Source organism: Anomaloglossus baeobatrachus, chromosome 4 (assembly GCF_048569485.1).
Source record: "Anomaloglossus baeobatrachus isolate aAnoBae1 chromosome 4, aAnoBae1.hap1, whole genome shotgun sequence".
Taxonomy (NCBI): domain Eukaryota; kingdom Metazoa; phylum Chordata; class Amphibia; order Anura; family Aromobatidae; genus Anomaloglossus; species Anomaloglossus baeobatrachus.
In genome coordinates this window covers 512,771,769-512,798,884 of record NC_134356.1, presented here as the reverse complement: position 1 = coordinate 512,798,884, position 27,116 = coordinate 512,771,769, and the positions used below count along the sequence as shown (strand labels likewise).

At 43.8% G+C, this 27,116-nt stretch overlaps 1 long non-coding RNA gene across 1 annotated transcript; it reads right to left on the bottom strand.

The window, feature by feature from the left end:
• Positions 1–5,352: 5,352 nt before the first annotated feature.
• Positions 5,353–26,796, bottom strand: LOC142301756 (uncharacterized). The gene is made up of 3 exons (XR_012752877.1): positions 25,983–26,796; positions 7,160–7,314; positions 5,353–5,550 (listed from the first exon to the last, which is right to left on the bottom strand). It is a non-coding gene; the product is annotated as an uncharacterized LOC142301756 (long non-coding RNA).
• Between the last annotated feature and the right edge of the window lie 320 nt (positions 26,797–27,116).

Genomic DNA, 27,116 nt, shown 5'->3' with positions numbered 1-27,116 from the left:
CGCCACCGCTAAGGGCAACCGTCTCCCAGGGCCAGCGCCTGTGGGCAAAAGGGGCTCCTCCGGCCCATATCCAGGTCGGGGAGCGGGTTACCGTTGGGAAACCATCACTACCAACACTTAACTTAGGTGCAGGGAGAGACAGTCATCACTAACCTGCAGGGAGGAACAACCGCAGCCGTCCGAGAGACCCGTCCATCCAGCCACTTGTTTTACCGTGAACTGTGTCATCATCATTGGGCTGAGTGAGTACTTCCGTGCCGTGCGGCACAGCGCTGCCCCTGTGACCCTGCACCTCATCAGGCCCCGCAACCCGCCTGTCATCCATCTCTACCCCATCACCAGGCCCCGGGACAACCAACCCCCCTACCCACGGAGGGGAGAAATAACAACAAAGCTGCTCCCTGTCACAGGCTCCCGGGATCCCCGTCCAGAGCAGCGGTGGTGTCCACACAATCACCACAACCGTGGGTGGCGTCACGGACAATATCCCCAAAACCCAAACCACCCCTTTTCACTCACGGGCGAGTAGCGCCGCTCGAGTCCCCGGGATCCGGCCATCGCTCGAGCCAACGAGCAGCAGCCGTAGAGCAGCGTCAGCCGGACCCGAGCAGTGGGAGAGCGCACCGTCCCCTCCTCCGCCTGCGACACTTCCAGCTTGGGACTGGTGTGGAGGGTAAAGTGGATCAGGATGTGCAGGAGGAGGAGGAGGCTGAGGAGCATGACATTCCGGAGCTGTAGAGTGTGTGTGAAACCCTGACTGAGGTAGGGCCTGCAAAACTTGGTGTGTGAAGGACGTGTTCCGTCCCTCGCTCAGACTGGGTCCCAGCTTGCACAATATTAACCCAGTGTGACGTCAACGAGATGTAGCGGCCTTGCCCACATGCACTTGTCCACGTGTCTGTGGTTAGGTGGACTTTAGCTGAAACAGCGTTGTTCAGGGCACGTGTGATGTTTTGTGACACGTGGTTATGCAATGCGGGGACGGCACACCGGGAGAAATAGTGGCGGCTGTGGACCGAGTAACGTGGGACAGCTGCCACCATCATGTCGCGGAATGCTTCTGTCTCAACCAGCCTAAAAGGCAACATTTCCAGCGCAAGCAGTCGCGAAATGTTAGCATTTAGAACTGTGGCATGTGGGGTGTTGGCAGTGTATTTGCGCCTGCGTTCAAAGGTTTGCTGAATGGATAACTGAACGCTGCGCTGGGACAAGGACGTGCTTGATGATGGTGTTCTTTCTGCGTAGGCAACTGCAGGTGCAGGAGTGGAGGAGGCTTGTTCGCAGGCAGCATGGACAGGGGATTGGCTCGCATGCACAACCAGCGAAGACGTAGCAGTGACATCAGCAAGCACTGCTCCTCGACTCTGTTGTACTTCCCACAAAGTCGGGTGCTTGGCTGACATGTGCCTGATCATGCTGGTGGTGGTCAGGCTGCTAGTTTTGGTACCCCTGCTGATGCTGGCATGGCAGGTGTTGCAAATGGCCTTTTTAGAATCATCTGGAGCCAACTTAAAAAACTGCCAGTGTCAGAGTTCCGGGTTTTCCAGTTTTCTTTTGAAAGAGCTTTCCCTTTGTTAACATGGAGTTTTCTGTTCTGTTGCCCTACTTCCTGTCCATCTGTTTAAAAGCCGCCCCTAAAGCTTAGTCCAGTGCCTGAGTATACTGCTTCCTGTGTGCTCCTGCCCTGCTGCTTTTGGTTCCTGATTGTTATTCGGATCCTCTTGGAAAACAACCGACACCGACTCTGGACTTCATCTGGTATCATCTAGCTGTGCCCGGACTCCGTTTGCCGTCTTTGGTCGGCACTTCTGCCCGGTTCCTTCCGTTTAATACCACTCTGGACTCACATCACGTACGGACATTTTTGGACTTACCTATTGCCCTTTTGTGTCCCGGCTGCTGCGCATTTAGGGCTTCTGGGGTGATTGCCAGACAGTCCCTGTATAGGGGTTCGCTCTTGGTGGTCTCCCTGGGGGAGTCCGGTGCGCGGTCCCGGGAATTCCCTTTCGCTCCGTCCCTGGAAGGTATTTCCTGTATTTATGTTCTACTGTGTTTTTGTTCCGTTTATGTACATATTTGCTGGTTGCATATTATAAACGTCTTGCACCAAGAACTCGTCTCTGGTTGTCATTGCCCTAACGCAATCGAAATCCTCAATACATACAATAGTATTACAGCCAGACTCGGGAAGACCTAACATTTGTACAGGCACCTTGTGTCGTGTTGTTCCGGGGAACAGTTGCCTGACGTCTGCCTGGGGCCACCACTCTGCTTCTTACTGCCTGTTGGGATGCTACGCCTCCCTCCCCCTGTGCACTGCTGTCCTCGCTCTGCATATCCTCCTGCCAGGTTGGGTCAGTTACTGGATCATCCACCACGTCGTCTTCCTCTTCCGCACCCTGCTCCTCCTCCTGACTTCCTGACAATTGTGTCTCATCATCGTCCACCCCTTGTTGAGACACGTTGCCAACTTCGTGAGAACGTGGCTGCTCAAATATTTGGGCATCTGTACATACAATCTCGTCATGGCCCACTTCAACAGGAGCTGGCGAGAGGCCAGAATTTGTGAATGGAAACGTGAACGAACAGCTCTTCCGAGTGTCCAAGTGTGGGATCAGTAATGTCCGTGGACGTGTACTCGGCCTGGTGGTAGGAAGGAGGATCAGGTTCTGAAATGTGCGGTGCAGTATCACGGCTACTGACACTTGACCGTGTGGAAGACAGAGTGTTTGTGGTGGTGCCAATCTGACTGGAAGCATTATCCGCTATCCAACTAACAACCTGTTGACACTGGTCTTGGTTCAAGAGCGGTGTACTGCTGCGGTCCCCAAGAATTTGGGACAGGACGTGCGAGCGACTAGATGTGGCCCTTTGTTGTGGCGAAATTAGAGCTTGCACACAACCTCGGTCTCTGCCTGCACCACCATCACGTCCACTTCCTTGTTCGTTGACAACGCCCTTGCTCATTTTGGAATGCTGTGCTGATGTGTATTCACTAGACTTGTGCGTTATATCCAAGTTTTTGCAAAACTCACACAAATGCAGCGGAAAGCTGCCACCAACAGGCACACACGTGCGGTTTTTAAATGCAAGCACGGAGGCACTAAGAACCTAACAGGTCTCTATCCAGGGACAACGTGGAGCCGCCCAATTTTTGGCTGCCCTGCCTAAGGGCTATACTACAATAGACCCACTTCCTTCCAATGGGCACTTCAGGTTTACAGGCCCTCATGCACGTCTCTATCCAGGGACAACGTGGAGCCTCCCAATTTTTGGCTGCCCTGCCTAAGGGCTATACTACAATAGACCCACTTCCTTCCAATGAGCACTTCAGGTTTACAGGCCATCATGCACGTCTCTATCCAGGGACAACGTGGAGCCTCCCAATTTTTCGCTGCCCTGCCTAAGGGCTATACTACAATAGACCCACTTCCTTCCAATGGGCACTTCAGGTTTACAGGCCATCATGCACGTCTCTATCCAGGGACAACGTGGAGCCTCCCAATTTTTGGCTGCCCTGCCTAAGGGCTATACTACAATAGACCCACTTCCTTCCAATGGGCACTTCAGGTTTACAGGCCCTCATGCACGTCTCTACCCAGGGACAACGTGGAGCCTCCCAATTTTTGGCTGCCCTGCCTAAGGGCTATACTACAATAGACCCACTTCCTTCCAATGGGCACTTCAGGTTTACAGGCCCTCATGCACGTCTCTATCCAGGGACAATGTGGAGCCTCCCAATTTTTGGCTGCCCTGCCTAAGGGCTATACTATAATACACCCACTTCCTGACAATGGACACTTAATGTTTTGAGGCCCTCATGCACGTCTCTACCCAGGGACAACGTGGAGCCTCCCAATTTTTGGCTGCCCTGCCTAAGGGCTATACTACAATAGACCCACTTCCTTCCAATGGGCACTTCAGGTTTACAGGCCATCATGCACGTCTGTATGCAGGGGCATTGGTGAACCTCACAATTTTGGACTGCCCTGGCAAAGGAAAATACTACAAAGACTCACTTCCTCAAAATGGGCACATTAGACTCAAGAGGCCTTCATGTACGTCTCTTCTCAGGGACATCGGAGTGCCACACAATGTTTTCACGTAAAATCTTTCATGTATTAATCTCAAAAAGTAACATACACCAGCTCTATCTCACTATTGGGTATGTGCCCTTAACATTTCCGCCATGAAAAATGATTTTGGGGTCATTTTGGAAGGTTTTCTGGTGAGTCCGTAAAAATGGCGTAAAACGCGGACAAAATTGTTCACAGCTGTGACTTTTCAGTGATAAATGCTTCAAGGGGTCTTCCCCATGCTGTTGCCATGTCATTTGAGCACTCTTCTGAGACTTTTGTGACATTTTTAGGGTTTCTCCATGCTGCCGGCGGGTCATTTCACAAAAATACTCGGGTCTCCCATAGGATAACATTGGGCTCGTTGCTCGGGCCGAGTACACGAGTATCTTGGGAGGCTCGGCCCGAGCTTCGAGCACCCGAGCTTTTTAGTACTCGCTCATCACTAGTAAGGAATTAACTATTCTAAATTTTTTTTTTTTTTTGCCATGATTGTGTTAGTTAAATAAATTTACAATGACCATAGTAATATTTTGACACCTTGTTATTAATATATGTCATGTTATATCTCTAATACCCAAAATTTATTAACCTTAAATTTGTGTAATCTTTTTGGGTTTTTTTAATTTAAATTTTGCCAAATATTTATATTTTCAGTTTTATTAATTATTATAAATTTTAAATAAAAAAAACAAAAAAAAAACCAAAACACTACCATATAATACAGCATTAGTCCGTAAATTGGATATTAATAATTAACTTTTACAATATCAAAACACCCAGGTTGAACGAAACGTGGAGATTGCTGGATAATAATATGTAAAGAATTATATCCGCAGTGGCATGAGGCCAATCAAGCCCTGCAGAATAAAATAGGTATGTGATTTTTTACAGATTTTTTTTTTTTGACCTTTTTCTTTTGTTTTTTTTGTTTGTGTTTTTTTAAAAAAAAAATAGGTTTTTAAATTTTTGAAAATAGTCATGTAATATTATACTTATTCATACAGAAAATGATGTACGGAAGCGTTGGCGGACGGTCAGGGACAGATTTAACAAGATACGTTTTGAATCTGGGAAAGGTGGCTCATCACCAGTTAAACCAAATTTTATTTATTACAATGAGTTAAAATTTTTAAGTTCTGGACGAATTTTGCAACAGTAAGTTTTTACCCCACACTTCATATACGTTATGCTTAAAGATGCTTTATCAATTTATTAAAATAAATAAATTCTTAATATTTTTTTTTTTAATTTTATTTTTTATAAAGGACGGAGGGAAATATTGCACCGCAAAACCTAACAATAACGGAAAATCAATAAAAAAAACCAGACCAAAACACCACTCAGAATGAATCAAATGTTGATGAAATTACACAGGCTGACAAAAATCATGAACCCGATTTGGAGCTGATCAATTTGGAGGCATCTGTGTCAGCCATAAATCCAGAACCTCAAACAATGAGGTATCAGAAACCTAGAAACAAAAAAAAAGCCAACAAATTGGAAAAGAGCAACCACAAGATCATTTAACAAATCAAACTATCGAAATTTTGAAATCAGCAACACAAGATGACCAATTTGACAATTTTGCGATGAGTGTTGCCTGTAGAATTAGAAATTTTTCTGACAAAAAAAGAAAATCTGCATGTATGACTGCCATCTATGGTTTACTGGCATGCTTTGAGGATGATGGACCATTTAAATCTGGTGGGGAATTAGTTCATCTTTGTGAAAAAGCTTTTGACCAAAAAAACAATCCAATAATGGTAAATCCATCTCAAAATCAGTTACCAAAGCAAAATCCCAGAGTTGCTCATTATCAAGATTATAAAGATACATATATTGCCCAAAGTAACCAAACATTTTTTCCAAATTCCCAAAGCAAAGATTATGGTCATTCTTTTCCTGACAATTTACATCAATCACATAATTTGAGGAATAGACTAAACGAACCTATGTCTAGCTTTTTTACTAATGAACTATTTTCCCAGCCTTGATGAAAAGGTAAAAATCACTATTTGCAAACAAAATTTGTTTTAAAAAAAAAGGTCTGCTTAAATAATGACAAACAAATAATTTTTGGCAAGAAAAATAACTTTTAATTTACATATATATGTTTTGTTAATTTGTCTTTTTTTTTTTAAATAAAAAAAGAATAACAGATTTGTATGCTTAAATTTGAACTGTGAAGAATAGTCAAACTAATACATTATTTGTTTCATAATATATATATATATATATATATATATATATATATATATATATATATATATATATATATATAAAAATATATGATTTCATTACAAATTTAAATCTTTTTGTAATTTATTTAAAATAGTTAATTGTTAGCAAGGGGGGTCTACTCCTGCAGAGTTGTATTGCCATGGTAAGGCACCCACATCACTCATGAAATATTCATTAAATTGTTCTCTCACAGATAATCCAGAATTGTTAGATCGGCCAGATATTGATATACCAGGGAGGAAATTTGAAGGCAGATTTTCCTCATTTATTTCTAATCTGAATTTTCTAAGGAAATTATGTAGAACCCAACAACTTTTAATAACGTTATCAACAGTAGAAATATTTAACTGTATTGGTGTATGTAGAATGCTCCATTGGCTACTCATTATGCCAAAATTGCATTCTACATATCTCCTTGCTCGGCTCAATCTGTAATTGAAAATGTGGCGTCTTACATCTAATCCTCTACGTGGAAAGGGGCGCAAAAGATTTGGCAGAAGGGGGAATGCCTCGTCCGCCACAAACACATAAAGGACAGGTACATCTGATCCAGGTAATGGATTTGGTGATGGTATGGATTCTGAGTTGTTAATGATTTGAATACCAATTTGTGAATTTTGTAGGATCCTGGAATCCCCAGTACTTCCATGGGCTCCAACATCTGTTGCAATAAAATTATATTATGCATTGGCAACTGCCATTAAAACAATAGAGAAACATTTTTTGTAATTGAAAAAGTGGGAACCAGACCTTGGTGGTTTTTGGATTCTAATGCGTTTCCCATCTATGGCCCCTATACAATGTGGGAAATTAGCTACTTGCTCAAAATCATGGGCTACCTTGAGCAAACTTTCTTCTGTGGGGGTTGGCATTACTATAGGCTGGAGAGTGTTCCAAATTGCTGCACGTTTCAATTATTATTTCCGAAATGGTGGTTTTTCCTAGTCTGAATTGTAGATGTAGAGAGGAGTAATTTTCTCCAGTTGCTAGGAATCTGTAAAGTTAAATATAAATATTTTTAATGATAATATTTTTTTGGTTTTTTTTTATAATTGAAAATAATATTTATTTTTTAAAATACATTTTTAAAATTAACCTTAACGTCACAAGTAGTCTCTCTTCTGTGGATATCGCTTGACGCATGTATGTGTCAGCATGGGTTATTTGGCCCCTTATAAAGCATAATAACTCATCAAATCCATGTATTGGAAGATGACAAAATGATATAAATGTATCCTCATACCTGATGGTTTTTGTAAAAAAAAAACCAAAAACAAATATTACATGTCAAACTACTTGTTAATTCATTTTAAAACATTTTATTTTTGAAACCACAAATTAAAATTGTTAATTTTATGATTAAAAAAATTATAATAAAATAAAAAAAAAATTATATCAGGTTTGCTTTTGAATAATTTTATAAATTTAATCTTGGTAAGCAAATTATACTTACTTTCTTAACCTTTGTCAGGCTGCATAATTTTGCCAAAATTTCTCGACCCCTTATCTCGGAAGGGGGTAGAGATATTTTATTGAAATTTTGCCAATATATTCTGGACCAAAACTGCTGAGATGTCACGAAATTTCAGCCCTCTACGGCTTTTTGAAAAAAAAAAAAGTTATTGCAATTTAAAAAAGGAATAGTTACAATTGTACCTATTCAAAATGGCCATTCAAAATGGCCTTTTACATCACACTCCTGTAAAAGTGGATGAATCCACATTCCACGTGACGTCTGTTGCTGATTTATATAAAAAATATTGTAAACAAATATTGTTTGATAAATAATAAAAATATAAAAACATATTGTAATATTTTTAAAGTTTAAATATAAATATTTTAGAGGAACAAACCTGTTGCCTTCTTCGCCGATTTAATAACATCAGGATTAAAAGCAAACAATGCCTCTGCGACCTCTTCAATCATAACGTTCCCAAGGTATTTGGCATTGTCGCATAACATATCCAAAAATAGCAGAATTAGATGATTATGAGCAAGTCGGAAATGACATCAGTAGATTTGTATTGGGGTTTTTTTGTTTTTTTTCCGACAATAATTGAACAATGTTAAACTTTATTATAACATGTTTCTTTGTGTCAAACGCATCCAGATTGAAGCATCCAAAACACAAGATTTATTAATTCAAAATGCAATGAAAAAGCAAGTAAAAAGCGACAAAAACGGACCAAAAACAGATGCGTTTAAGATGCATCTTAGGGAAAAAGACCAAATTGACAAAAGACAATTTAAGCAAAAATATGCGTTTTGAAAAGCAAGTAGGATGACGCAAAGTGCGCATATAGCCTTAGGCCCATCTGACCTCTTGGCTGTTCTTGTCCATACTGTGGATCTGGACAACAAGGGGCTGGAAATGAAACATAATGTGGCAGTGGCTGCAGCATCAAAGTGCAAACCTGACCTGTGAAGACGCGTAGACCTGACCCGTAGACCTGACCCATCTACACGCTGTAGACCTGACCCGTCTAGACATGTAGACCTGACCTTTGGATGCAGGTGAAGTGTGCATGACATTGGAGAACAAAGGGAAGGGCAGAAGGAATATGATTGACAGAAGAAAGTGAAAATGGGAAAAAAATTAAGGCCGAATTCATCAATCCCATCGAATTTTCACAACAGATTTGATGGCGAGCCGTGGTGTAGTCAGACACCTTTGGTTCCTAAAGAGAACTCTTCATGATTCAGGAGTGTCTGACAAGTGTCATGTCAATTTGTGTTCCTCGCCACAAATCTTACTCTAGTCAGGGACGACTGTAAGATTTCTGGCATAATTAGATGAGCTGTGATATAATGCCTCCATCATGCCAACATCCTTCCCCATCTCCACCCATTTTGGCAGAGCTGGCCAAACCAGAGGTGAAAAGGACAAAAGTCACAACATTTTTACGCAAAAATGCTGTGACTTCTCAAATGTTTTTACATCAGTTTTCTGGTGTAAAAGTTTTGGTGAATGGGGGCCATAGAACAGACGGAGAAAGAAAGGGAGCAGGATTGTGACAAAAAACTAAGATTTAGACAGATCCTGGGATTGTGATGAAGACAGTCAAAAATGATGACAAGAATAGAGACCATGTGAAAGATGGTAAGGCTATGTTCACACGTTCTGTTTTTGTAGAAAAAAAAATGTAACCAGCCCAAACCTACTAATGCCCATTTTACAGCATTTTTGTTGTGTTTTTTCTTAGTGCAGATTACTTATGTGATTTGTCTACAGTACCTGTTTAATAATGTTAGCTTAATTCCACAAAAACTCTGTAAAAACATAACTAAGCATTTTTGCGCTTTCTAGTTGTGAAAATATTGCAGCAAAAATGCTGAAGAAATTAACATGCTGCAGACTTTAAAAATGCTGCAGTTCTCCAATTCAATAAGGATTGGATTAAAAAAATTAAGTATGTGTTTGAGATTTTGGAAATCTCATAGCTTTTGCTGGTACTGTAAAGAGCACCTTTTAATTGGACAAAAAAAATGCAAAAAAAAAAAGCTGCAAAAATACAAGTATGAATATAGCCTTAGAATCCCATCTGACCAGGTAAATCTATGTTATACTAAGACTGAATAACAGGAGCAGTATGATTTATGAACTCTTCAAGCAGCAGTAAATGACATGGCTTTGATTAGCTGCTAGTGATAAGAATACAGATTACAATCAGCACTATCATCACATGTAATGTAACATGTATTAAATGTAGCAGCTAGGCAACATACTCAATTCTCAACAATATTAAGACATAGAATTATTATTATTATTATTATTATTAAGTAATACATTATTAATAGATCATTGAGTAGAATTAAGCTCATCCTTTTCGTTCGTCCATCCATAACAGTCACAGCCTCACGTGGACCCTTGGGAAAATTACTTGCCCACTCCTAGAAATGGAAATGACTCCAGTAGTCAAGTGATAACTATTTCATGTACTTAGATAACCAAATTAGAAAAAAGGTTGATTATGCATTTAGGAACCTTGAGGCTTGCAAACAGCATTAAAGTCACATCTGCGAGCTGTGTTATGCTTTAAAGAAATGGACCCAAGAGTGTTCCTAAGCAATTTCAGCATCCTGCAAAGGAGGCAAGAGAGACCGTGTGTTATCACATGAATAAATGGAGTGTAAATTACTATTTTACTGGCTCGTAGCTTTGTCACATTGCTGGATTGCACTGAGTGCTTTACATACTGTATTCTATATGGATCAGGCTTAATGACACACAGGCACCAGACATAGCCGTTATTATATGTCATATTAGGATTGCATGTGTTTTGTCATATTTTGCTTTGATTAAAGGGAACCAACCATTAGGATTTTCCCATGTAAAGTAAATGCCATACTGGTGTAAGCATGGTGAACAAAAATCATACCTTCACTTTTCAGGTTAGATCTTTGATTGCAGAAAAAAAACGTTCATAAAGATCCAGAAATTGGTGCATTCTTTCACTGACATGTGCAGCGATGTGGGCCTTTATGGGTCAGTAATAGAGATGAGCCACACCCTAGAGTTCGAGTTCGGTTCGGTTCATCGAACGGTGCCCCGTTCGACGAGCCGTTCGACGAACCTCTCGAACCCCATTGAAAACAATGGGAGGCAATCACAAACACATAAAAATACATTATAAATGTACACATACAGTTAATAAACATTGCCATAACACTTCCTGCACTCTGTCTCCCGCAGCTTTTCCTTCCGATAATCGCTGCGTCCTCCCGGTAACCAGCAGTGATGACTGGACCTATCGTGACGTCAAAATAGCCATGTGACCAGTCACGTGTCTATTTTCTCATTGGCTACAGACTGGTCACATGGCTAGACGTCATGTCCTGTCCTAGGTCCTGTCAGTGCATCTCTCCAGTACGTGGTGATCGTTTGTGTATCTCCGCGTACCAGCGATAGTGCTCTGGCACACGGAGGACTCCCCGTTCCTGCATGGGGTGCTCTTTACAGAGTCAGCCCACATGCAAGGACTGGCTGTCACAGCCGGTGAATAGCGGCACCGGGAATCACGTGATCGGAGCACCGTTGCTATGGTAACCCGGCTGTGAGTGGTGAAATCACCGCTAACAGCCGGCAGCCTGTGGTCACTCTCACTGAGTGATTTCTGCACGGGGCAGCAGCGTCTTTCTCCCATGCAGTGAAGCCTGATGTAGCAGAGCTGCATGGGTTGAAGGAGAAAGAAGACAGAAGAGCATGGATCGTGGAGGGGTGACAGGGAGCAATAAACATGGAGTCTCTAAGTGTGTATTTTTTCTCTGTGTGGTGACTTTTTTTTTTAACCCTTTATTGGAGATTCTTAATGGCCGGGTCAAACTTCCCTGACATTAAGAATCTCTGGTTTAATACTAGCTAGTAAAACAAAGCTAGTATTAACTCATTAATACCCAGCGAGCCACAGTCACCAGGGCAGCTGGAAGAGTTGGATACAGCGCCAGATGATGGCGCTTCTATGAGAGCGCCATTTTCTGGGGCGGTTGCGGACTGCAATTCGCAGCAGAGGCGCCCAGAAACCTCGGGCTAACCTGTGCTGCGGATTCCAATCCCCAGCTGCCTAGTTGTACCCGGCTGGACACAAAAATGGGGCGAAGCCCACGTCGCTTTTTTTTTTTAATTATTTCATGAAATTCATGAAATAATTAAAAAAAGGGCTTCCCTATATTTTTAGTTCCCAGCTGGGTACAAATAGACAGCTGGGGGTTGGGGACAGCCCGTACCTGCCTGCTGTCCCTGGCTAGCATACAAAAATATGGCGAAGCTCACGTCATTTTTTTTTTTTAGTTTTTTGGTAAAAAAAAATAAAAAATGCTTCCCTTGATTTCCCATTGACAGTGAAGGTAACACCAAGCAGTGGGGGTTAGCAGCCAGTAGCTGCTTGGATTACCCTTATCTAGCAATACAAAAAATGCCCCCCGGGTCAATAGCAGCAGTCCATGTCGTAACTGTTGCTACCAAAGCTGCAATGCCCTACTCATGAGATAAGGGCATGCCTAATCAGGAGAACTATTCTACATTTCCAAATATTGGTATTTGCTGATATTATTGCTATTCCACCTACTTTATATTGGGGATAGGATCTTGGAGATGGAATACCCCTTTAAGTCCAGTTATCCAGCTGAATGAATACTAAACAACAAAGCTCGCTATTTAGATGTGTTTTCTTGTGGCGTATTAACGGACTTTCATTTTTGGTAGTCGTTCAGCAGGGCAACTATAAAGTCAAATACCTCCATTTGGAAATGTATAGCTCTCCTGATCAACTATGTTCCTTACCTCATGAGCAGGGCATTGAAGTTGCTTACAGATGCATGGTTACCGCCACTCACTGTGTCTGAACACAGGAAGCTGAGCTGACAGCCGCTCTGTGCATGCGGCAGCGTCTATTGTGAAGGAGGGGGCTGCTGGGGATCAACGCTGCACAGGTACCGTGGGACACCGGGGAACACCGGTGGGATAATAGGGGGTGACCTGGCAGGGCCTGGGGGGGGAGTTTTCTGTTGCATGTGTCATGGCACATGCGACAGAAATCAGAGGAGTAGGGTGAATGCGGTCGGTGCGCTGCTGTGCGCGCGGCCATCTTGGATTTTCGGGAGGGGGTCAGGGAAGGGGGGCACTTTGTTGACACCGGGGGACCGGAGAGGACTGGGGAGGAGATTTATCTCCCATCTGACATGTTTGTTCATGCTAGATGGGAGATAAATAATTTTTTACCGGCGCTGTCATTTACTGTAACGTGATCATTGGTATACGGTGCATACCGGTGATCACGTGAGCGGGGACCAGAAAAACCGGCCTGAATCATGATCTCCAGGGTCTCAGCTACCCCTGAAACCCCGGAGATTTTCTGATGCTGGGGGGGTGCTATTCACTTATTTCTGCCTGCTGTTTATAAACGGCAGATCAGAATAAGGCTACATTCACACGACCGATCCGTTACGACAAACACATTTTTATTTGAAAAAACACTCCCCAACACATTCACTCTTTCACCAATTTATTAGAAAGAAAAACAAATCCAGGTCTGCTGTAATCCAAGGGGTTCCCATGACGATCCATACCATAGTCACTGTCCCAGTCAATGAAGAACAGAATGTTCTATATTGGCTGGGAGAGCAAAGCAGTGACCTGAGCTAACATCAATAGGTCAGCCCAGGTCACTGCAGGGCATGACAGGTGCTGCTGTCAGGAGCGAGGTACATTACCTGCGGTGACGATCTCCTGCACTGCTGATAGCAGAGCTGTCACTGACTTCAATGACCGCCGCCTTCACAGCTAAGTATCACGGGAGCCTGTGACATCACCGCTAGTCACAGTCTCGGGTCGGCAGCGAGAGGAGGGGATGTGACAAGTGGCGGCCATGGAGAACAGTGACAGCGCTGAGGTCAGGAGGGCAGGACTTCATCACCGCAGGTAAGCCGAGCGGGGTAATTTGTGCGGATTGCGAGGTGGGTGGAACTAAGCGTGGTAATGTGTGCGGAGTGCGAGGTGGGTGGAGCCAAGTGGGGCCATGTGTGCAGCCGGAGTGTGAAGTGGGTGGAGCCTAGTGGGGCCATGTGTGCAGGCGGCGGAGTGCGAAGTGAGTGGAGCCTAGCGGGGCCATGTGGCGCTGAGGACGTGAGTGACGGGGACTGCATGGCTGGGGACAGGTGAGTGTGAGTGTGTGTGTGTGTGTACATGCCGAGTGTAGGAGGGGGAGGAGCCAAGCAGGGAAGTGTCGGCTCCCTGCACACATAACCAGAGTAAATATTGGGTTACCAAGCAAAGCGCTTTGCTTGGATACCCGATATTTACATTGGTTACCAGCTTACACAAGCTGCCAGCGATGTCTCCCTGCACACTGTAGCTGTAAAAAGCCCTGCTTTTGGTGATCTAACTGTTCTCGAATGTAACTCGAACTGTCGAGCTTTTAGCAAAGAGCTTTAGTTCGAGTTCGATCTCAAGCACCCCCAAAATCACTCAAACATGAAATTGGCGAACCTCGAACATCGCTCAACTCTAGTCAGTAACTCTATGTAGATTACTCTTCCAGTGTTCTCCTGGCTTGCCTCTTTTCCTTTATTTCAATTTCATGCTGCACCACTATTACCGCTGTTGGCGGCGCATGTGTATTGCTAGTGTGATGATGTCTTTATTAAAATGGCATTGGAGTCAGCCTATGCGTGTACCACAATCTCCGGTGCCATTTTATTGAAGACACTGTGGAGAAGACTATGAGTGGCATCGACACAGTCACAGGTCAAATTTTTTTTTCTATTTTTTTTTTCTATCCGTGCCGACATTTTAATGGAGACGCTGGAGGAGGAGTTTACACAGAGGACCCGACCCACAAAGGCCCCTTTGCACACGTCAGTTTGAAAAATGCACCAATTTCTGGTCGTTTCTGAAAGTTTTTTCTGGAATCAGAAATACATTCTGAAAACTGAAGGTATAATTTTATTCACCATGCTAGCGCCACTATGGCCTGTACTGCCTGTACTTTATATGGGAAAATCCTGCTGGTTGGTTCCCTTTAAGTGATCCTAAAAGGTTACAGTACAGTTTATAGTGGCATATATACTGCGTTAGCTCACACTGTATATCATATTTGGGAATAGTAAGTCCCCTTTTCAATCTTGGTGTGGAGCAGTTAAAGGGTTAATCCCAAAAATTCAATTGTTTTCCCATTTCAGGAGGATTGGGTATAACTTGCTGATAGCTGAGGTCTAAATCCTGAGACCCCCCCTCCAGAGATTCATAGATAGGGGCTCTGGAACCTGACAACAGGGCTATGTCAACCCTATCCTGATTGGAGCACATGCTTCGCCTCACTGTGGTCCAAATCTTGGGCTCTAACCAATTCAAAAGTAAAGCACTCGGAAACCTGAAAGTGGGGATCTGTAGCGCTCCTCTGAATAGTGTATAGGCTTGTCCTCTGCTCCATTCATTGTCTCCAGGGCTGCCAAGCACTGCACTCAGTTGTTTACGGCAGAAATATAGGCAACCATGCTCATCTTCACTTCATTAAGAATGGGAATGTACAGCCCCATTCTCAGGCTTCCAAAACCATGATCCTAAAGGGAACCTGTCACCATTTTTTCGGCCTATAAGCTGCGGCCACCACCACTGGGCTCTTATATACAGCATTCTAACAAGCTGTATATAAGAGCCCAGGCCACTGGGTAGAACATAAAAAACACTTTATAATACTCACTAAAGAGGTCACTCTGATGCAGACTGGTCAGATGGGTGGCGCCGTTCTCTGGCACCAGCGTCTCCCCTTTCGGCCATCTTGGTCTTCCTTATTCTGAAGCCGCAGTGCATGACGCGTTTACGCCATAAACACATGCCAACATTGAAGTCCTGCGGAGGCGCACTCCAATACTTTGATCTGTCCTGAGCAGGGCAGATCAAAGTGCGCCTGCGCAGGAACTCAATGCCGGTGCGTGGATATGACGTAGACGTGTTGTGGACAAGCCAGGACATCACAGGTACTACACCAACACACCCCACACCCCGGCTAGGCACACCTAGGTCAAACACAAATCCTTGTTGCTTTCCTCCAGGGGCTGATGTCCTCACCAGGGGGTGGGCCAGGCGGTTGGCCCCGCCCATCGAGGAGTTCACAGTCCTGGAGGTGGGAAAAGGGATCAGTTTCGAGTTGGAGTGGAGTTAGGGAAGTGGTAGTAGAGGAGACTGACGGTGTCCGGGTGCGTGGCCCGGGCACATACAGCAAGGTTGGCAGACGGTGGTGACCGTCTGCAGGAGAGGCTGATTGGAGTGAACCGTAAGGACCGGGGACGGACGGTGGCCCGCCGGTACCGGATCAGGTAGTGAAGAGAAGCCAGCACCATCCAGCAGGGCCTACGGACCCCGACCAGGCTAGGAGTCGCCGTAAAACTGGTCAAATCCATTAGCAAAGGGAACCTCCGGGGTTTCCCAGCAGTCAAGACCCGATTGAAGGCAACAGCTCACACCGTAAAGGGAAACACAGTCACCGCCAAGGCTACAGTTCAAAGGGCCAGAGCCTGCGGGCAAAAGGGGCTCCCTCAGCATCCATCCAAGCTAGGGAGCGGGTTACCGGTGGGAAGCCATTGGAACCGTAAACACAACACAGGTGCAGGGAAAGGCAGTCACCATCAACCTACCGGGAGGAGAACAACCGCAGCCGTCTGTGGGACCCGTCCATCCAGCCGTTTGTTTGACCAGAGACTCCGTGTAAATTACTGGCTGAGTGAGTACCACCGTGCCGTGCGGCACAGCGCTCCCCCCGCGACCCTGCACCTCACCAGGCCCCGTAACCCGCCTGTTATCCCTAACCCTCACTCGGGCCCCGGGACAACCAACCCCCCTACCCACGGAGGGGACAACCAACATCCAAGCTGCTCCCTGTCATCGCTCCCGGGATCCCCGTCCAGAGCAGCGGTGGTGTCACAACCTCACCACAACCGTGGGTGGCGTCACGGACAATATCCCTAAACCATAAACCTTTCACTCACGGGCGAGGAACGCCGCTCGAGTCCCCGGGATCCGGCCCACCGCTCGAGCCACCACCGAGCAGCAGCAGCCGGACCCGAGCAGTGGGTGAGCACAGCGTCCCCTCCTCCGCCCGCGACACGTGTCATGCATCACGGCTTCAGAATAAGTAAGACCAAGATGGCCAAAAGGGGAAGCGCCGGTCCCAGAGAACGGCACCACCCATCCGACTGTTGTGCACCGGAGCGACCTTCTAGGTGAGTATTATAAAGTGTATTTTATGTTCTAACCAGTGGCCTGGGCTCTTATATACAGCATGTTAGAATGCTGTATATAAGAGCTCAGTGGTGGTGGCCGCAGCTTATTGGCCTAAAAAGTGGTGACAGGTTCCCTTTAAGATCACTGAAGGTTCCAAGCAAGTTATTCTTAAATCATTAATCCTGTGCATATGGGCTAGCTTGATATTTGGAGAATAATCCTTTAATAAAAGTCATTGTTATGGTGCAGAAACATCTAATTCCTCTTATTGATTTCTGTAACTATTATAAGTTTACTGATAACAACGAGTTTAATTCTGGACTCCTATGCTTATTTTATGCTTATGAGCACCAGCATTCACAGGAGATCAGCATTTGTGCTGTACAGAGCGGTGCTGAAGAATTGCTTTGTACAGAAGAGGCAATTGGAGTATACCGGCTTTAAGCCCCCCAAGGTGACTAGTAAAAACAATAAAAAGTATAAAAAAGCCACAAAAGTTCAAATTACCCCACTTTTGCCCCATTTTATATAAAAAAATTAAAAAAAATACCCATATTTTATATTGTCATATTCAGAAACGCCCCATCAAAATCTAAAATAAATGAATCTGATTGGTAAGAGGCTTAATAAGAAAAAAAAATAAAATTCCATAATTATATTTGTTTGGTCAATGTAACAATGCAATAGGAGGCGATAAAAACATCACATCTACACCAGAATGGTATAAAGAAAAACATCAGCTCAGGACGCAAAAAATAATCCCTCACACAGTCCCAGATACCGAAAAATGAGAATCTTACAAGTCTCGTAAAATGGCAACAAAAGCGCAATTCTTTTTTTTTTTTTAAGAATTTCTTAATTTATTCACCACTTAAATAAAAAAATATATATACGTGTAAATATGAAATTGAAGTGATCTGGAGAATCACACTGTCAGGTCAGTTTTACCATAGTGAACATGACAATTAAAAAACCCAAAAGACAATTGTGGAACTGCACTTTGTTTGCAATTTCACTGCGCTTGGAATTTTTTTCCCATTTTCCAGTATAAAATGTGTCAGAATGAATGGTTTCGTTCAAAAGTACAACTCATCCCACAAAAACAAGCCCTCACATGGCCATATTGACGGTAAAATAAAAGTTATGGCTCTTGGAAGAAAGGGAGAAAAAAACAGAAAATTGGTGGTTGGTGAAGAGGTTTTATCTTATTATCTGCCCACTGTTTTATACTCACCATCCAGTGGCTTCATCGTCTATCACTGCCGCTACGGTCGGTCTCCAGCGATTTGTAACCTGCTAGCAGCTCCACTGTTTCAAAGAGTGAGCCAAAGGCCTCAACTCAATGCAAGTGTATGAGACGCTTGTTTTGGCTGTCATAGACTTGTATTGAGCACTTGTGACATAACTTCTGACTTCTGGACACAAGATTGACCAACAGGACTGGAACGATGACAAAAATGGTGAAGCAGTCGGAGGGTAAGTATAAGACACGGGGAAGGAGACTTATGGGGGCTTTACACGCATTGATATTGCTAGCGATATCGCTAGCGAGCGTACCCGCCCCCGTCGTTTGTGCGTCACAGGCAAATCGCTGCCCGTGGCGCACAATATCGTTAGGAGCCGTCACACTTCACTGCAGCCGGCGAACTGCCTCCTTTCTAAGGGGGCAGTTTGTGTGGCGTCACAGCGGCGACACCAAGCGGCCGCCCAATAGAAGCGAAGGGGCAGAGATGGGCGGCCGTAACATCCCACCCATCTCCTTCCTTCCTCATTGACGGCGGCCGCAGGTAAGCTGTATTTCGTCGTTCCCAAGGTGTCACACATAGCGATGTGTGCTGCCTCGGGAACGACGAACAACCTGCGTCCTCAACAATCAACGATTTTTTGAAAAGGAACGACGTGTCAACGATGGACGATTTGGTGAGTATTTTCCATCGTTAACGGTCGCTCTTTGGTGTCACACGCAACGCCGCCGCTAACGATGCCGGATGTGCATCACGGAATCCGTGACCCTGGCGATATATCGTTTAGATATGTCGTTGCGTGTAACGGGACCTTTAGATTTAAAGCACTATTCCAGCACTTAAATGAAAGAAAAAAATGCTGGAGTGATGCTTTAAATATTACTGATGCTGATGTTTTGGCCTTCAGACTAATCTTCATGTGTTTTTGATGTGTTTTTGATGCACATGATTTTGTCTTAATAAAGTCGGTTGAAATGCAGGCAGCAGAGCAAACAGGAAGTTGCTGAAAGAAAAAAAAACACGTTTATTATTACAGATTACAGTGGTATAAAATCATGCATAATTATAACCTTCACTATCTCATAACAAACACTATAACTGCTCATATCCCACACATAGTGACACACTGACCCACAAAAAATATAATGATATAGCTAGACAGAGGATAGACATATATTAGATAGAATAGAGCAAGAGATAGATACCCTGTAGCTATATAATTTCCCAAACCCCCAAAATATTATACACTTGCACCCTTTAGTGTCTTTCATGTTGCACTAAAGGGTCTGCCTTGTTTCACCTAGTAAATAAATAATTTAAAGTGTTGTGAAATCTCCCTTAATTTTGATAACCAGCAAAAGTAAAGCAGGCAGCTGGGGGCTGATATTATCAGGCTGAGAAGGTCCATGGTTATTGAGTCCTTCCCAGCCTGAAAATAGCAGCCCCAGAAGTGATACATCACATTATATGCACCAATTCTGGCAGTTTACCTTGGCTCTTTCCTATTGTCCTGCTGCAGTGGCAATCAGTAATTTTTTTTGGGGATGATGTCAGCTGTGTAGTGTCAGCCAGTGTCAAGCCCTGGTGTTAGTAATAGAGAGGCAACTATCAGACACCCCATTACTAATTCAATAATTGAAAAGTAAAAAACACACACAAAAAAACAGTTTCTTTGAAAAAACATTTCCCTGTTTTTAAAAAAAAAATAAATAAAAATTGCAGGTCCTACATAGCCCAGGGATTCCAAAGTAGTCCAGGGAATCCAACGTAGTCCACAACTGGAAACCTGAAAGACATAGAGAGAGATAAAAACAATAGGCTGTCCCTTGCCCACCAATCTATTAGAAAGCAAAGTTCTCAGGTTCGTCGTAGTCCAGCGGTTTTCATGGCGTGTCTCAATTACCTGAATCAAAGACTGTAAAACCGTTGAACAAGGCTCCATAGCCTTTGAGCAGCAGTCAGTTTCGGCTCTCTCTGTGCTCTGCAAGACCATGGACAATGATGATCGGTGATGTCAGGAATGTCATGAGACCATTGGGCTACGTCGGACCTGGGAACTTTGCTTTCTAATAAATTGATGAATGAGGAAAAATCACTTGTTTTGCTTTTCTCTTTTTATGTCTTTCAGATTTCCATTTGTGGATATCGTTGGACGCCTGACATGATTAATCTAGGATTTAGTGGCAGCTATGGGCTGCCAAAAACTCCTTATTACCCCGATTTGCCAACGCACCAGGGCAAATCGGGAAGAGCCGGGTACAGTCCCAGAACTGTCGCATATAATGTATGTGGCAATTCTGGGCGGCTGCTGACTGATATTGATAGGCTGGGGGGCTCCCCATAACATGGGGCTCCCCATCCTGAGAATACCAGCCTAAAGCCATATGGCTTTATCTGGCTGGTATTAAAATTGGGGGGAACCGCACGCCGTTTTTTTTATTTACTTATTTATTTATTTTACTGCACAGTATAGACACGCCCACCGGCTGCTGTGATTGGGTGCAGTGAGACATCTGTCACTCAGCGTGGGGGGCATGTCTGACTGCAACCAATCATAGGCGCCGGTGGGTGGGGAAAGCAGGGAATACGAGATTGATTAATGAGCGGCCGGCATTTTCAAAGTAATTGTTGCCGCGTATTCTCTGCACAGCTGTTCCTCGCCGCGCTGGTGATCGGGGAGTGGTATGAGCCGGGGAAGAAAAAAATCGAGCGCCAATGTAAGTATGACTGAGAACAGCAGAAAAAAAGGTAAGTATACTGAATTTAATTTAAAAAAAAAAAAAATAAGATCGCTAGTGTAAAAATGCACATGCACGAAACGTGCTGAACACGGACATACTCCGTGTGCGGTCTGTGCAGGCACGGACCCATAGACTTTAGTGGGTCCATGCCTGCGTGATGCAGGCCAAAAACGGACATGTTGTCTGTGTAGAAAAGCGCACACACGTACTTATCACACGGACACACGTTCCGTGTGATTTTACGTGTGTGTGCCATCTACCATAGAACAACATGGGTCTCCGTGTGTACGTGTCTCCGGTACGTGCAAATACGTACCGCACACATACAAATTAAACGGATGTGTGTTGCGGGTCTCACCCTGGGTTTGATGCCAGGTGAAACTACACAGCTGACATCAACCCCAAAAACCATTTCCCTGATTGCCACTGCACCAGTTCAGTTGGGAAGAGCTGAAGCGAAGCGCTTGAATTTGCGCAGCATGTGATGCACCACTTCTGGGGCAGCTGGGAGCTGTTATTTTTAGGCTGGTAAAGGCCCAATAACCATGGACATTTCTAGCCTGGTAATATCAGCCCGCAGATGTCTGCTTTACCTTTGCTGATTATCAAAAATAAGGGGGACCGCACATCATTTTTTTTAAAAATTATTTATTTATTAGGTTAAACCAGGCTAAAATCCCTTTAATGCCACATGAAAGGCACTAAAGGAAGCAAGTGTATAATATGTAGGGGACTGCGACATTATATATAGTTGCAGGATAGCTATCTATCTATCTATGTATCTATCTATTCTTTGTAATATATTTTTACCATCCATTAAGCTGTATCTGTTACATTTTGTTTGTTTGTCTGTATATGAGTGTTTGCGTGTATTGGGACATTGAACTAATGCTTTGGGCAACTTCCTGTTTGTTCTGCTGCTTGTGTTTCAACCAACTTTATTGATACCTGATATGTTTTGCTTAGACACGTTTTTGATGTGTTTATGCTGCGTAAGTGTATTAAAAATGCATATGCGTCTTTTTACATGTGGATTTTCTGCATCTACTGCTAGTCCAAGGGAAAATTCCGCACTGAAAAGTCAGTGTACCAATAAGATAAACTGACATGCTGCAGCTTAGAAAAATGCACTGCAGGTCAGTTTACACAGGATAAAAAAGAAGCTAAGGGGACTTGAGATTTCTATTAATTCCCTTTGCCCATGGGGTCTCTGGGGTTACTCGTCACCAGGCCAGTGTCGGTTTGGGTTGTCACAGTGCCCTGGCCCGATTCCTTGACCCTTTCGGTGTCAATAAAGATGAAGAGGTTGGGGATGATGGGAGTAGTTGTCTCGTGATGCCACCTGTGGTGTGTGGCTATGATGGGAGCTGCCGCTGCGCAAATTCTCACTCTGCTGGGGCAGATGGTAACGCAGCTCAAATGATGGAGCTCTCCACAGGCAGAGCTAGGCACCAGGGAGGATGTTGAGAGTAATTGTCCACCTCAGCGTGGGAAGCGCGGGGCACGGGAAGTAACAGATGACACAGCGGTTGCAGTTTAAGGTGTTTACTCACTGAGTTGCTCCCGCCATTGGACTGCCAGACTCCGCTATGATGGGCTCCAGATGATCTCGAATAGTTCGGGGGCCGGTACCGGTGGGATACTTCATGAGTCCTTCCTCTCTGCACTCTGTTGTGTGAGTCCATGCGACTTCAAGCTAAACAGGGACCCGAGTCCTAGGAGTGGTTATGTTCCCCGTCCTGTCTAGCAGGCAGCGGTAGTCCGTTGGTCACGGCTCCTGGCTTTGCCCCAGGCGCTGTTGTAGACCAGAGGACTTGAAATCCTCCACCCGGCGGATTTTACTGACAGGCCTTGAAGTGCCCACCAGCCTAGGGCTCCGCATCCTGACATGTGCGCTGGTACTGAGGGAGCTATAAGCTCTACCCTCAGCGACCGTGTTCTCCTCCATCTCACTTGGTTCCCAGTTGTTTATCTTCCCTCATATGTGTGTGTGGCTCCTGCTCCTCAGATCAATCGCCCCGCCCACTTGAGCCCCAGAGCTAGTGGGTGGGAGGCCGCAGACGATATGGTGACCATCTTAAATGACCCTACCCTAACCCCATCCCAGTGAGAGGGCAACTGGCTTATGTGTAGTTATGGATGTTGTGAACCGGCACCGACCTCCTCTTTACCCGGGATGAGCACCGCACCTCTGTGAGATGCAGTACCCTGTGGCGACTGAAGCCTGAAGGGTGCCACACTTGTACTGTAAAATGCTGTATTTTTGAAGCAGCGAAAATGCAAGTAACACACATCATGGTCACATACCCTAAAGGTTTTTTTTTTATTGTATAATGATATGCGATCTAATTTTCTAGTATAAATTCTTTATCATCACAATCCTTACTCCCAGGTGATAACAGTCTATCCTAGCCATGTGATGGATACACGCAGGGACGTAACGAGTATGGTCGCAGAGATCGCGACTGCAACCAGGCCCAGCAGGGTTGGGTCCCGGCACACACGCTGCAGAGAATCACCAGACTTACCTAAGTGAGAGAGGAGCTGCGCTGTTCAGTGGCAGATCACGTGGCCGCTATGGGACCCGCGAGTCAGGGGGCCCGGTACCAGCAGTGGCACAGGGCCCCACTTACCCATGGCCCTCACCTGTAATCACACAAAGTAATTATGAAGGATGGAGCAGAAAGCTCCACTCCATCCTTCATCATTCTCCCCCTGTGCCTGTGCTCATCCCTACTGCGCGCTGCTGAGCTGAGACTGCAGAGCAAGGTACACTGATCGGAGCAGTGATGGGAATGAGGAGAGGTGAGGACTTATTTATTTTTTTTAAATCAGTGAGTACACGATGGCTAGAGGCCTATGGGGGTGCATTAAATGGTATGGGGGCTGCATAATACAACATGAAAAACAGCTTCTGGATATGTGCACACGTCTGCGTTCTATTCTGCAGCGTTTAAGTCACTGCATGTGCATTTCAAAACGCAGCCGAAAAGCTGCGTTTTTAAAGCATTGTGCATGCAGAATTCATGCGGAATTCTTGCGTTCTGGATGCTTGCTCTGCCATAGACAGAGTGGAGAAAGCATCCAGAACGCACAAACGAAGTGACATGTTGCTTTTTAGAACGCAGCGTTTTGGCAAAATATTTTAGCAGCCAAATCATTGCATTCTAAAACACAATGTGCGGATGGATTATGCACAATCTTCATAGACTGTGCTGGGACACAGGACGCATGATTTTACGCTGGGGTGCAAAATGCAGTGTAAAAGCATGAAAAAAGCACACGTGCGCACACAGCCTTAAGATGGACTATGGGGGTGTATAATAATACATGGAGGCCTATGGGGTGCATTAAATGGTATAGGGGCTGCATAATATAATATGAAGGACTATGGGACTGCATTATTAAACATGGAGGACTCTGGGGCTGCATAATAATACATGGAGGCCTATGGGGTGGATTAAACAGTATGTGGACTGCATAATAAAATATCAAGGACTATGGAGGCTGCATTATAATATATTGAAGACTATAGGGTGCATTATAATATATGGAGGACTATGGGGGCTACATTATAATATATGGAAGACTATAGGTGCATTATAATATATGGAGAATTATGGGGTGCATTATAATATATGGAAGACTATGGGGTGAAGTATACTATATGGAGAACTATGAGGTGAATTATAATACATGGAGGACTATGGGAGGTGCATTATAATAATTGGAGGACTATGGGAGGTGCATTATAATAATTGGAGGGATATCTTGTACAAGGAGGACTATGTAGTGCATTATAATACATAGAGGACTATGGGTGGCATTATAAACATGCAGGACTATGGGGTCCATTATAATACATGGAGGACTATGGAATTCATTATAATATATGTAGGAATATGGAGTTCAGTATAATATCTGTAGGACTATGGTGGTGCATTATAATACATGGGGGACTATGGTTGTGCATTATACTAATATTCTAATATATGAAGGCTTATGTGTGACCCATTATAATATATTTAAGGCTATGTGGGGGCCATTATAGTATTTGGAGAGCTATATATGAGGGGGAACAAAGATAAAAGCATGGGATGGGAAAGTTTTGTGCTGAGGGAAAGAGGCTCTAGCACATTCACCGCTACAGTCAGCACAGCTTTAATAATTGTATCTGTGTGTCCGTCACATCACTGGTACACATCATATTATCTATTGGGAGCAAGCAAGGAGAGTTTATATTCAAAGTCTGCAAGCAAGGATATTTAGAAGAACAAAAGTAAATAGGAAAAAAAATTACATTTTAAAAAGAATATATATATATATATATATATATATATAGTATATACATATACTGTATGTATGTATGTATGTATATATATATATATATACATACATAAAAGTACAGTATATATATTTTTTACTGAAACTGTTATACCTCTACTTGTAATAAAATGACCACATCCCTATTGTCTGTGACTTGTACTTTTTATATATGTTATTTAAACAATGTATAAAATTACAAATATTACATAAAATTTTATGCTGACAATAACCAAAGAATAATTACTTTTAGGGTGCAGCCAGACAGCGGTATAACTCGGACAAGGATCACACCACAATGCTCGGACAGGCTGTGGCTCTCCTGACCCGAGCGTGAGAGCTGCGTAAAACAATGCTCAGGTCAGGAGAGCTGCTGGCCAGTGCGAACATTGCAATGTGATCCTCGTCCGAGTTATATGGCCATCTGACTGCACCTTTACTATCATACTAAGATAAAAACTTTGTGTAAAATGTATTTTTTTTATTATTCCAGGTGAATGTGAACTGAAATGCTGTAACACATTCAGCTCTAGTATATATGTAGGTCATATGAGTCGCAAATATCTGGACCTTTACCCCAGCTCAGAACTATTGGTTTAATTGGCATCAGAAATATTCTCAAAATGATAGCATTTACCTGTATTACTTCTTTTTAGCTCACTGAATGCCTGCTGTCATATCTCACCAACATCGCACCTATAGACTGTATACACATGCTGTGGAAATTAATATCCTCACTCCAAGAGTTTGGATGATTGTCGAAATCTCTTGACAGTGAAAATAAGGGGTTCACAGATAAAGTATACATTCCCATTAATATATATATCACGTATGTCCAGATTGTCAGGTAACGTTATACAAATGCTGTCTCTTCTCAAGCAGTAGTGTGAAATCCTTCTTGAAGGCACTAATCTGAAGGTCTATAAGTAGTACATGGTGGCAGTAGGATGCAGCTTTCATCTCTCCATACAAATATGTTGCTCCTTGTTGCTGAAGTCCTTTTCTGCTGTGTCCTTTATTTTGTGCATGTTTGCACCAGTTGTATCATGCAGGTGTTTACATACCTGTGTTGTTATCCATACCAAGCAATGACTGCATGTGGAGTCCATGTATTGCGCTAACGTCTTTCATCTCATCATGTGGTGAATATCCTCGAAGACTTCCATCCGTGTAGAAAATAGACCAGAACAAATCTGCAGCATGCTATTCTTCAGTGGCTTTGCATCTGTTGTAATGGAGTGATAAGTTAAATTACATTTTGTGTGTCTGTCTACCGTGGTCCGAGCTAAATTGCTTAATTGACCTCATTTTTTTAGCTGCTATCTGTGATGGCAGAGGCTGCTGTAAGAAAATGATAATTCGCTCCTGCCATCCTACAGACAAGCGGCAGAGCCTGACAGGAGGAGAGTAACTGAGGCTGCTGCATGTTAATCATTGCTAGGAAAAAAGCCTGATCTCTGGAGCCAGACACACACCTCCTCTCATTCCTATGGCTTGTGATCATCTATTTCACACTTGGAATATACTGACAACATTTTCAAATATTTATTTAATACACGTCTGATAAAGCATGTAATCAATACTCATTATATTATTATACAGAGGCTATCGCTAATCGAGCAGACCAATAAAACCTAATAACCACTATTATCAGAGATGAGCAAATTCATTTAAAATTAATCAAATTCGATACAAATATCCCCCAATTATTTTGTAATTTGATTCACCCAGATGAATTCCATTTTGCTGGATTATTATTTTTAGGGCCAGG